Source organism: Cupressus sempervirens, chromosome 2 (genome assembly GCF_028749045.1).
Source record: "Cupressus sempervirens isolate cs-2001-9-10 chromosome 2, ASM2874904v1, whole genome shotgun sequence".
In the NCBI taxonomy this organism is placed as follows: Eukaryota; Viridiplantae; Streptophyta; class Pinopsida; order Cupressales; family Cupressaceae; genus Cupressus; species Cupressus sempervirens.
In genome coordinates this window covers 468011562-468023660 of record NC_143119.1, presented here as the reverse complement: position 1 = coordinate 468023660, position 12099 = coordinate 468011562, and the positions used below count along the sequence as shown (strand labels likewise).

The following is a 12099-nucleotide window of genomic DNA, read 5'->3' as shown; positions in this document are numbered from 1 at the left end:
TCATCCTATTCTGTTGTTCCATGTATTACTTCGCTCGGATTCGGCAAATCGGAGCAACATCTTTCGACAAATAGTAATTGAAGTTACTTGTGTTCAATTTTCCATTCTTGTTTTAACATTACTGTTTATACTTGGAATTAAAAGCTAAGATACAAAGCTGTGTCGTTCCCTTCCGTAACCCATCTGTCATTCGCATACTGCCTTTCGAACGGCTATATTTTTTGGCCTCCATAGTTGCCTTGCCATTACACCGTACTGCCACCCATTCTCATCCTCCATTTTGTATCTCCTGTATGGCCTTCTGAAATCATAGTACGGCCTTACATATTCATCGTACAGCCTTCTATAACTTCTGTACGACTATACTCGAGGTGAATTCTAAACACCCTTCTAAACTATCTCGTACGGCCCTGTTTGTTTGCACCATACAACCAATACACTGTCCTCCAAACATCGTGCAGACTGTCTTCTCTTGCGTATGGCCAAACATCTTCCGTACAACCAAGTTTGACTGCCATACGAGCTCCTGTGACATCCATATGAACTTACTTGAGCCTTCATTCTCCGATACCATCCATCAACTGTACATCACCCGCACAGTAGACCATACACCATCACTCTATTGTCTTACTCTGATCAAGTAACCATTTACGCGGAATTCATTGAGAGATTGATAGAGCGATATGATGGTAAAGATTCGAAACTCAATTTCAAAGATTTGGCACAACTGAGACAAATTGGATCGGTTGACCAGTACATTGCGGAATTTCAGAAACTCTTTGTTTTGGTCACGAACATTTTTGAAAGAAGACAGATAGTGCTCTTCATGGACGGATTGACAGAACCACTGAAAGTTTGGGTCAAAGTGTTCAATCTTGCCTTTTTGTCGAAGGCTATTAAGAAGGCGCGGAGCATGGCATCATCATCGACATCATCCTCTTGAAGTTAGTCACACCCAAGTTGCTGGTGTTTCTAAGGGACAAAGATAATAAACCTCTGCCTAGGAAGCCGTCATTGGACGAAGCTACCAGACAGGATCTCCTAAGGAAGAAATTATGTCGTGTTTGATGATGAGGATGAATAGGAAGAAACGCTCGCCAAAGACAACCAACATCACGACGACACCAGCATGGTTAGTTTGAACCGTACAGAAAGAATTGGAGCTTTGGTACAACGTGGAGGAACTATTGCCCTAGTAGTTAGCCTGAGGTGCACAATTTTTTGTGTATGGGGTACCCTTCAAGGACAAAGGGTTATGATGATGCTAGATAGCGGAGCTGCTCTAAACTTCATAAACTCGTCTCTGGTAAAGCGAAGAGGTCTACCTACGGAGACTCACACAGGATTTCAGGTCAAGGTTGCCGGAGGGACTCTTCTACCCTGCACACATCTTGTTTCTTAGCTAAGAATAACAATGGCGAATCACACGGTGATCGAGGATTTCTTCATAGTGGACCTTGATGACCTGGAGGTTATTCTAGGCATACAATGGATGAAGACACTTGATGAATACACCCAGAGTTTCAAACGAATGGATTTCACTTTTGTTGTCAATGGGAAGAAAGGTTGTTCTCTGTGGAATGGCAAATGAGGGTCCGAAGGAAGTTTCCGTGCATCGGATGGAGGCAATTTTTCGGCGTGATGACATTGCTTGGGCTGCACATTGTTTTGTTTCAACAGAACCTATAAAGGGGTAACAAACACCTCTGCAGGATGACAATCTCCAAAAGATTTTGGGTAACCATGATAACGTTTTTATAGACATTCCTGCTGGCATACCACCGCATTGAGGGTTTGAACATACAATCGAGTTAGAAGCAGGAGCCAAACTAGTCATAACTACACCGTACTGCCATCCCAAGAAGTTTAAATACGAGATTGAAAAGACGATTTAGGAACTGCTAGAGAAAGGATGGATCCATCCCAGTTCTAGCCCTTTTGCGTCATCTGTGGTATTGGTCAAAAAGGACGGAACAATGCGCATATGTGTGGATTACTGTGCGTTGAAGAAAAAAACAATAAAGAATAGATATCCCATTCCAAGGATAGATGAATGGCTAGATGAATTGCATGGCGCAGTCTATTTTTTGAAAATAAATCTCCGTTCCGGATACCATTAGATTTGCATGAAGGAGGAAGACATAGAAAAGATGGCGTTCCGTTGCCACTACGGACATTATGAGTTTTTGGTCATGCTGTTCAGATTAACAAATGCACCTGCTACATTCCAATCATGCATCAATCACATCTTCAACAAACAATTGCGTAAGTACTTATTGGTATTTTTTGATGATCTTATTTATAATAGGACATGGGAAGAGCACCTGAAGCATCTGAATGAAGTCTTGAGAATCATGGAGGAGCAGTCTTTGTTTGCCAAGCAATCGAAGTGTGAATTTGGTATGTCAAAAATATTGTACCTGGGGCATGTTGTCAGTAAATACAGAGTTCAAGTTCATCAGGAGAAGATTTAGGCTATCCTTGATTGGCCTCCCCCAAAATCACTCTTAGAATTGCGAGGATTTTTTGGATTGTGCAGTTACTACCGGAGGTTCATTAAAGCACATCTGCCCGTGAGCTAATGGATAGCAACACCTAGGATGATAGGTACAGAGTGGTGGATGACATCATCTACTATAAGAATCAGATATTTTTAGTACCGGAATCCAAATTGAAGCAGAAAATCTTGAAGGAAATACACGACTCACCCTTGGCAAGACACCCGGGTTTCCTCAAAACTTACAGAAGTTTCTAGGAGAGGTTTGCTTGGAAAGGACTCAAAGGGGATGTGTTGCAGTATGTAAGAGAGTGTGTGGTCTGCCAGCAGAACAAATCCGAAGATACTCTACCTGTCGGGTTATTGCAACCTTTGCCGATTCCAGAACATAAGTGGGAAAGTATCTCAATGGATTTCATAACAGGGCTTCCCAAGGTGAACGGTAAGGCTTGCATTTTCGTGGTGGTTGACAAATTGACAAAGTACGCTCACTTCTTCGCCATCCCCTCAGATTTTCAGGCCGCACAAGTTGCCGATCTGTTTTTTAGAGAAGTCTTCTGCTTGCACAGGTTACCTCGAAATATTGATAGTGATTGGGATGGGCGATTCATTAGTATCTTCTGGACATAATTGTTTCGGATGATAGGGACAAAATTGTCACCAAGTATTAGTTACCACCCGTAGACAGACAGACGAACGACGATTGTGAACAAATGGCTTGAAGGTTACCTTTGGAACTATGTTTCGGCACAACAACGAGCATGGGTCAAATGGATACATCTGGGGGAATATTGCTACAATATCACATACCACATGTTCATTAGAATGACACCATTGAAAGCTCTGTATGGGTACGAACCCCTTTCCTTCACCAACATAGTTTTGGGTGACAGCCGTGCACCAAGGGCGAAGGATTGGCTTCAGGAGGGATAGGACATAGTTAGATACTTGAAGGAAAACCTATAGCAGACACAAAATTAACAGAAGATGTACGTTGATAGACACGGAATGGAGAGGAGTTTCGAAGTAGGGGATTTGGTCCATCTCCTGCTCTAGCCATATTGACAACGCTCGTTAATGTCTTTCGTATTATTGATATCACTATTACATTATTGATAATCGCTGCCAAGTTTGAGAAAAATATTCTCCGTAACCATTCGTTGACAATGATTATTGATGGTTTTATGATTAATATTGTGCTAACCTTGTCTCAATTAATCCATGCTATTGTTTGTTATCATCCTGGATATGTTTCTAAGGGCTTGATTTTAGTTTCGATTGGATGCTAAATTGATTGCGAGTTTACTGTCAATCTGCGACTCCATATTTGGAACACCAAATATGTTCTGAGATATATATCGCTGCAAGCTAACTGTTGATCTTCTTGCTTGTATTTAATTCATTCCTGTTCTATTTTCTCTGAATTAAGAATAGACTCATTAAATATCATATGGCAAACAAGGATTGCGTCTCATGTATAGAATAGTCATCCCTTCTCAATTGTAACCTTCCGCTGTTATTACTCTAACCACTGAATTCATATAGGGTTTATAATTATTAGTCAATGTGACTATATTGTATGGTAATTTGCTGAGGTTGATTATTCTATTATTGGTAGATTTGTTAAGAATATAGCTTCATTCGGATTGAAGCATATGTATTTATTATGGTTATGAGCATATATATAATTGTGATCACATTAGTAACAGGTCTAACTAACCTCAAATCTGATCACATTAGTATTTGCAAAGGGTGTGCCCTAGGAAAAAATAAGAAAGGATATTTTCCCTTAAGGAAACACAAGTCTAAAATTGCACTAGAACTTATACACATTGATTTATGTGGACCCATGTCAACACCCTCTCTGGGGTCATTATTGTACTATGTGACCACCATATGATTTCTTCTAGAAAACTTGGATAAATTTTCTAAAACTTAAAGAATCTAACGAAGTTTTACAAAAATTCAAAGAGTTCAAATCTCTTGTGGAAAATCACACTGGAAAGAAAATAGGAACATTAAGATATGACATTGGAGGTGAATACACATCTGACATTTTCAAAGAATTTTGCATTTTTGTTGGGATTAAGAGGGAGACTATAATGTCATATAATCCTGAACAAAATGGGGTTGCATAAAGGAAAAATAAGACTATTATAGAAGCAGCAAAAGTGTAATGCCCCCATCTTTTTAGCGTCTTAGTGGAGTTCTTAGCCTTCACATTTTTCGAAGGTTAAGTGGAGAAATAAGGAGAAATTGATTAAATTAATTTCTTATAAAGTCATTAAATAAATTAAAATTAAAAGGTGACTTTATATTTAACTAATTTAATTAAAAGTGACTAAAGTTAAATAAATAAATTAAAAGAATCTTCTAGGAGGAGGAATTTAATGTTATTTTATTTCTTCTAGAAGGAGGTCCATCTATTGGAGGAAAAGAATAAATAGGGAGGGCAACCTCATTGTTGAGCATCGAATGTGTTGTAATCTACTCTTCCGCATAACTTGTGGAGCCAAGGGTTTCTACAGTTGTTACATTGATTGTTGGGAGCAAACACTACCATTGATTTGCATAAGTGAGGTGGTGAAATATCTTCCAAAGGGTTGTGGTTGTTGGAGAAGATAAATTAGTCTTTTTTCATTGTGCCAAATTTGTGATCTAGGGCCAGATTTGTGAAGTAAGGAATAAGTTTGAGATTGCTATAGTAACTTTTCTACAGTATTGTTGCTATAGTATCGCTGCTATAGTATCATTGCTATAGTAACTTGCTATAGTGCCGCTGCTATAGTAACTTTGCTACAGTACCGTTGCTACAATGTCAGTGATTTGCTACAGGGAAATTCATATTTTTGGAGAAATTCCAGGTTTTTATCTACTACATTTTGCATTGTTTGAGAGTAGATATTTAGGGCATTGGTAGGGTTTGTAAAATTTGTTATAATCTGATTTTATCAAAATATGTCGCCTTAATGTCTTAGTGATGTAGATGCATATTTTCCTATTTGTAATCAGTGTTATACAAAAACAATTGCATCTTCATTGTTAGACGTTTGGTGTGTTCTTTGCAAGCATATTTATTAAAGTTTGACATTTAGAAAGTAATCAAAATTTAGATATGCAATATATCTCTTGCTTGCAAAGTGTTTGACAAAATGTCAAACAAGTGAATTAAAGAAGACTTTGTGTTTGACGAAGTTATAACCTGTTTGGGTTATCACATTGGTATTAGAGCTAAATCCTGCCATCCTGAGGGTTTAGCAATCACCTACAGCCACCTAGGGTTGGCTCTCACGGATTTTACACACGTAGGCGAGCTTTGTTTGACAGGGAACAAGATTTTGATAGGCAACCAAACACCATGGGTGACAGGCAAGAGCATAGCCCACCAAGAGACAATAGGAATGAGGATCAAGAAACAAGGGAATTTTTCAGAGCAATGAATGGTACAGGACAAGAGTGGATGGCTCAGGCTTTGCAGGCACTCACCATCATGGTTGAGCAGATGAACCCACAGGACAGATGGAATTGGGAACAAGGGGATAACATGATTGCAGTGGGATCACCTAGAGCTCATAGAACACTTTCTAGAACAACAGACAGACTCACGTCCTATCTTTGTTATAGAGGAATCAGTACAGGAGCCAGTAGAGGAAGCTGAGGATGGGACATTTGCAGATATCCTTATGGCTGCTAATGTTGAATGGGAATTATTGGCACCATAAGTACGTGAGAGAATGACTTTTGAGAGGTTTGTGAACCAAAGAAGAGGACACTACCATGCAGTCAGACATAATAGGAGACCTCATGATGAGGATAATGAATTAAAGTGTGCTACAGGGAAGCTTTCCTTGACTACATTTGATGGGAGTAGCCGAATGACAACGCAAGCTTGAATTCACAAGCTTGATACTTTCTTAGCATTGAGACCTATGACAAAAGTTGAGGCAATAAAATATTCCACGCTGCATTTAGAGGGAGTTGGACATGATTGGTGGTACCATGGGATGGTTACCCTTCAACATAACCAAGTGACTTCATATCAGGACTTCGTGGACAGATTGGTAGAGAGGTTTGATAAGAAGGATCCAGAAGTCTACTTTAGGGAGTTGGCACAATTGAGATAGACAGGCAGATTGGAGTATTTCATTAGTGATTTTGAGATGCTATCCGTTATGGTTCCAGATATATCAAACAGGAGATTGGTTATTTTGTTCACTGAGGGATTATCCGAACCACTGAAGGGTTGGGTAAAAGCCTTTGATCCATTCAATTTGTAAGAAGCAATCAAGAAGGCTAGAAGTATGGAACAAGCAGCCCCAGTAAATAAATTTTAGTCAAAGGGTGCATCATTTAGCAAAGACAAACTATTCTTCAAGAAACCTAAGAGGAATGAAACAAACGCTAAAAATAAAGATAAATTATTTGCTCCTTTGTATAGAGAGACATTGATTAATTTAAGGAAGAAAAAACTCTGTTTTTATTGTAAAGGACCCTATGACATGAACCATGATTGTCCTTTGAGGCCAAAGGGGAAAGCAAATAGGGTTATGTGGGCTTATTATGAGGATTCTGATTCTGAAAATTTAGATCAGCAATCTGAAAATGAGGAATCAATTGAAGAAAAGGAAGGCACATATGATATAGGTGATGAGAAGATTGAAGTTAGACTTAAGGAGGCCCGTCTCACTAGTGTACAACAAGAGGGATCATTCAAGATGAGAGGGGTATTGGCTGGTCAGTGAGTTATTGCTTTGCTTGATACAGACGGTACTCACAATTTTATTGATTCTAGATTGATTGAGAGGCTTGGGATACAAACAGAGCAGTTTGAGGGTCTAAGAGTGAGGGTAGTTGATGGCTACATCCTCAAATGTGACAGGAAGATTATAGGTATGCCCCTAAAGATCAACAACTTAGATTTCAAAGTAGATTTTTATGTTGTTATTATGGGTGATACAAATTTAGTTCTTGGGATGACTTGGTTACATGATATAGGGTAGTTCACTCTGAATTTGGGAGAAATGGAGATGAGGTTTCAGTCAGAAGGGAAGACCCATATACTTAAGGCCATTCGTGATAGTGGGTTTAGGATGATGTGTTGCAGACGCATGGAGAGCTTGTTGAGACATGACTGGGTTAAGTGGGCAGTTCGTTGCATTTTAATACCATCATTGGGGCAGCAAAAATTAGAATATCACCTAGACATACAGGAATTGAGAATTAAGCGCTACAAGGTTTTTAGTGAAATACCACCAGGTAGACCTCTAGATAGAGGTATTGAGCATATTATTTAGTTAGAGGAGGGTGCTAAACCCATCATGATCACACCCTACAGGCATCCAAATAGATTGAAGGATGAGATTGAGAAAACCATCAAGGAACTACTTGCTATGGGGCACATTAGACCAAGTAAGTCTCCTTTTGCTTCTTGTAGGGTTTCGGTGAAGAAGGATGGTACTCTTAGGATGTGCATAGATTACAAGGTCCTGAAAAAGAAGATTAACAACCAGAAAAAGAAGACTAACAAAAACAGGTATTCATGATCAAAATCTATCTATTTGGTGATAAAGAAGGATGGTACTCTTAGGATGTGCATAGATTACAGTGTCTTGAATAAGAAGACTAACAAAAATAGGTATTCATGATCAAAATCTATCTCTATCTTTCTGGGCTGAAGCAACAAATAGTGCAGTCTAAATTCAAAATAGAAGTCATCATGCAACACTAGAAAATATAACTCCCAAAGAAGCTTTCTCAAGAATCAAACCAGATCTTAGTCATCTAAGGATTTTCGATTGTCCTGTCTACATTCACATTCCCAAAGAGAAAAGGTCTAAACTAGAACCTTCCAGAAAGAAAGGTATATTTGTTGGCTACAGAGAAACAACTAAGGGATACAAAGTATACATTCCAGGAAAGTTTGTTGAAATCAGCACTGATGTTCAATTTGATGAAGTGATCGCTTTCAAAACATTTTTAAACAAAGAAGACGAGGAAATTGAAGATCAGAGGGAGTTTATCATAGAAGATGAGTAAAATACTAAGAATCAACAGGAGAACATTATGGAAGAAACATCAACTAGAAATTTCAGGGAGAGTCTCCCCGAACACAAAGACACTTCCTTCCAACACTAAAAATGATAAATCACAAGGAAAGACCACTATGGGCAAGAAAAATGTTTGAGGAGAACAATGTGGAACCAGATGAAGTTTCTAGAGAAAATAAGAAAACTAGAATTAAAAAATGCTATGTTGCCTTAGTAATAGAACTCACTAAATTAGAACCAACTAATGTTGTGGAGGCCTTAAAAAGTCAAGCGTGGAAAGATGCAATGGTAGAGGAAATTCAATCCATTCTTAAGAATGATGTCTGGGATATTGTTCCTAGACCTAAAGACAAATCTGTGGTATCTTCAAAATGGTTGGTTTAGATCAAGTATGCACCAGACAGAAGTATTGAAAAACATAAAACAAGATTTGTTGCAAGGGTTTTTTTCTCAAAAAAGCCAAAATTGATTATGAAGAAACATTTATTCTTGTCGCACAATACACTTCAATATGGATGATAATTAGCATTGTTGCATCCAAAGGTTGGAAAATACATCAAATGGATGTAAAGACAACTTCCTTGAATGACATCATTGAAGAAGAAGCTTACATAGAACAACCTGAAGGATTCATGACACGACACATGACCATAAACTATACGTATGTAAACTAAAGAAAGCACTCTACGGGTTGAAACAAGCTCCCAGGGCTTGGTATGAGCGGATAGACAACTATCTTCTCACATTGAAATATTCAAAAAATGAAGCTAATCTGAATATATATTTCAAAATATCTAATGATGACATGTTGATACTTGTTCTTTATGTTGATGATTTATTTATAACAGGTGCAGAGCATTTTATAGACAAATGCAAACAAAATCTTATAGCATAATTTGAAATGAAGGATCTAGGTCTTCTACACTATTTTTAGGGTCTAGAAGTACAACAAAAGGAAAATTACATCTTCCTAAATCAAGAAAAGTACACTACAAATATATTGACTAGATTTGGTGTGATGGACTGTAAACCCTTATCTACTCCAATAGAAACTAATCTTTATAAACTTAAAATTGAAGCGAAAGATTTAGAACTAGTACATCCTACTCATGATTGGCAAATTGTTGGATTTCTTATATACTTGGTGAACACTCGACCATATATCTGCTTTGCAAAAAATGTGTTTTAAGTGTAACATACACTTTTCCTGGGTCTTAATTAACAACTAACATATCAGAAAAATACAGTTATTACTTCATTTTCATAGGAAGACAGTTATATCAGTTATGTTCATGTGAATGAGATTAACAGTTACAATTAGTTAAACAAAAAACTCATAACTAACATCTGAAAGTACCATCAATGAATTTACTACAAAAATTGAATTCTACATATCATGGAATTCGAACAAAAAATCAATGTGGGGATGCTTTTGCAATCACCCAAATTAGTCCACAAATATCACTTAGGATCAATTGACGATTACCATCAAATACCACTATATCAAAATCAAATGACAATTACGATCAAATACCATTCTATCATTTAGGGCATCACATACCACTGTATCAATTAGGGCATCAATTACCATTGGATCATTTAGAGCATCATATAACAATGTATCATTTAGGGCTTCAGATACCACTGTATTATTTAGGGCATCAATTACCATTGGATCATTTAAGGCATCAGATGCTACTATATCATTTGGGGTGTCAATACCACTGTATCATTTCTTTTTTTCTGTTTGCTTAATTGTTACCGATAATTGTTTGAATGCTCAACTTATCTTTATCAGATGCACGTCTTGATATCTTGAGGAGAGGGGAAACATTGTCAGGTGCTTAACTCCCCAACCACTGACCTTAAACTTATCCTCACACTTTTTTTAACTAGAAAAACCCTCCCTACCTGGAATAGACATGGAACACCTTGTTAGCCACTGAGCATCTAGGTATCTAATCACATCACTTGACTTGACAACAAGAGAAAACAATAAACATGATTATGCATGAGCTATTAAATAATTCCTTTTATAATGATAAACATTGTTATGTTACATTTGATTTTGTTTCATGTTATTGCAGATTCCTTTCTCTCACCTCTTCACCCTTTTCCTTGGCTATACAGCCAGGTGAGTCATAGGTGTTTGAATCTCAGAGCAGTCCGCTCTTTTTGTTGATACTCAATTGATAAAAGAATATTATATGTTTTCAGCTTATCACATTTCTGTGATCTAAGAAAAGTAGCGATAAGCGTTGTAGAATAATATCATTTAATTCTGACTTCCAACGACATAAATAAATATGAAATCATGTCATGAACACTTGGCTTTTATTCATCTTAATCGATGGTGTTATAAACAAGGATGATTTGCTTCATAATCTGGATTTGTATCTAATTGCTATAAGAATTAGATTGCATAAATAAATATCATTTTATTCTGATTTCTAGTGGCAAAAATAATTCATGATTCCATGTCCTAGATACTTTACTATGCTTATTGGTAAGCAATTCTCTAAAGTTATTCAAGTGTGAATGAGAATAAATCTACAACGTACTGCTATGGAAATCGAATTGTAATAACAATTGTCAGTGGAATATAACAATAATTGGAAATGATTAACCACATGACCTGGTATAAATCCGAAAATGTTTGGAGTCTTATTAAACGATTATGGATCAACTCTTCTTTAGTTTGCTTCCATGCGTAATCACAATGTGTAAATACAACTTCAATCTTCAGCATAGAAGAAACAACATACGACAGACTGTATTAAGAACGACACTACTATGAAATGCAAAGGTTTTCGAATGGCATTTGTAGATATTTGATTGGTTTTTACAGAGTATTGGTTGTGGAAGAAAGCTGGAATGAGCAAGGAAAATGCCAAAAAAAATAAAGGAAGTCCGGAATGTGATTTCTTGTATATCTCGTCTCTCCCGACCCCATCATATAAAAAGGATTAAAAGGACTATTTGGCTTCCAAGAAGTTGTAACATAAAAGAATGTCTTGGGTCTTGGAAGCCTAATAAATGTGCCAAGTGTTCAATCGGTTATAAGCAAGAAAAGAATAAATGGATGGAAGAAGATTTGAAGGTTATAAATAAAAAATAATTATGGATTATATCTATTTACATGTACATAGATATATTTGTGAGGTGGCATCAATTTATTATAAAAATAATAATATTACGGTGTGACTTTATATTTATCTCTATGTGTACGTACATAGGTATATATTATAATAATATAGAGAAAGATCAATCAAAACCTTTGAGGTACGCATTATATTCTAATTAAGTTAATTAATGTTTTAAATTGTTTCTTTAATAGCTGATGCGGTTCCACCAATTGTATCTTGATATTCAAGTCGCTAGGTCGCTAGGCCCTCAACCATGGCGATTCACGATTTGTACCCATTTGTCCAGTGATGGTGGTGCTCCCGTGTCCAATTATTTTCTGACAATGCTTCCACCCCTTCGTCGTGCTTCCTACAAGGAAATTCTCCGTAGTTAAATCATATTACAATAACAAGTTATTTAATCATAAGG

At 37.0% G+C, this 12099-nt stretch overlaps 1 protein-coding gene across 1 annotated transcript in view; it reads left to right on the top strand.

The window, feature by feature from the left end:
* Positions 1–12099, top strand: part of FANCM (DEAD/DEAH box RNA helicase family protein) — a 250892-nt gene that overhangs the window by 88575 nt on the left and 150218 nt on the right. The gene's annotated exons all lie outside the window — the stretch shown is intronic.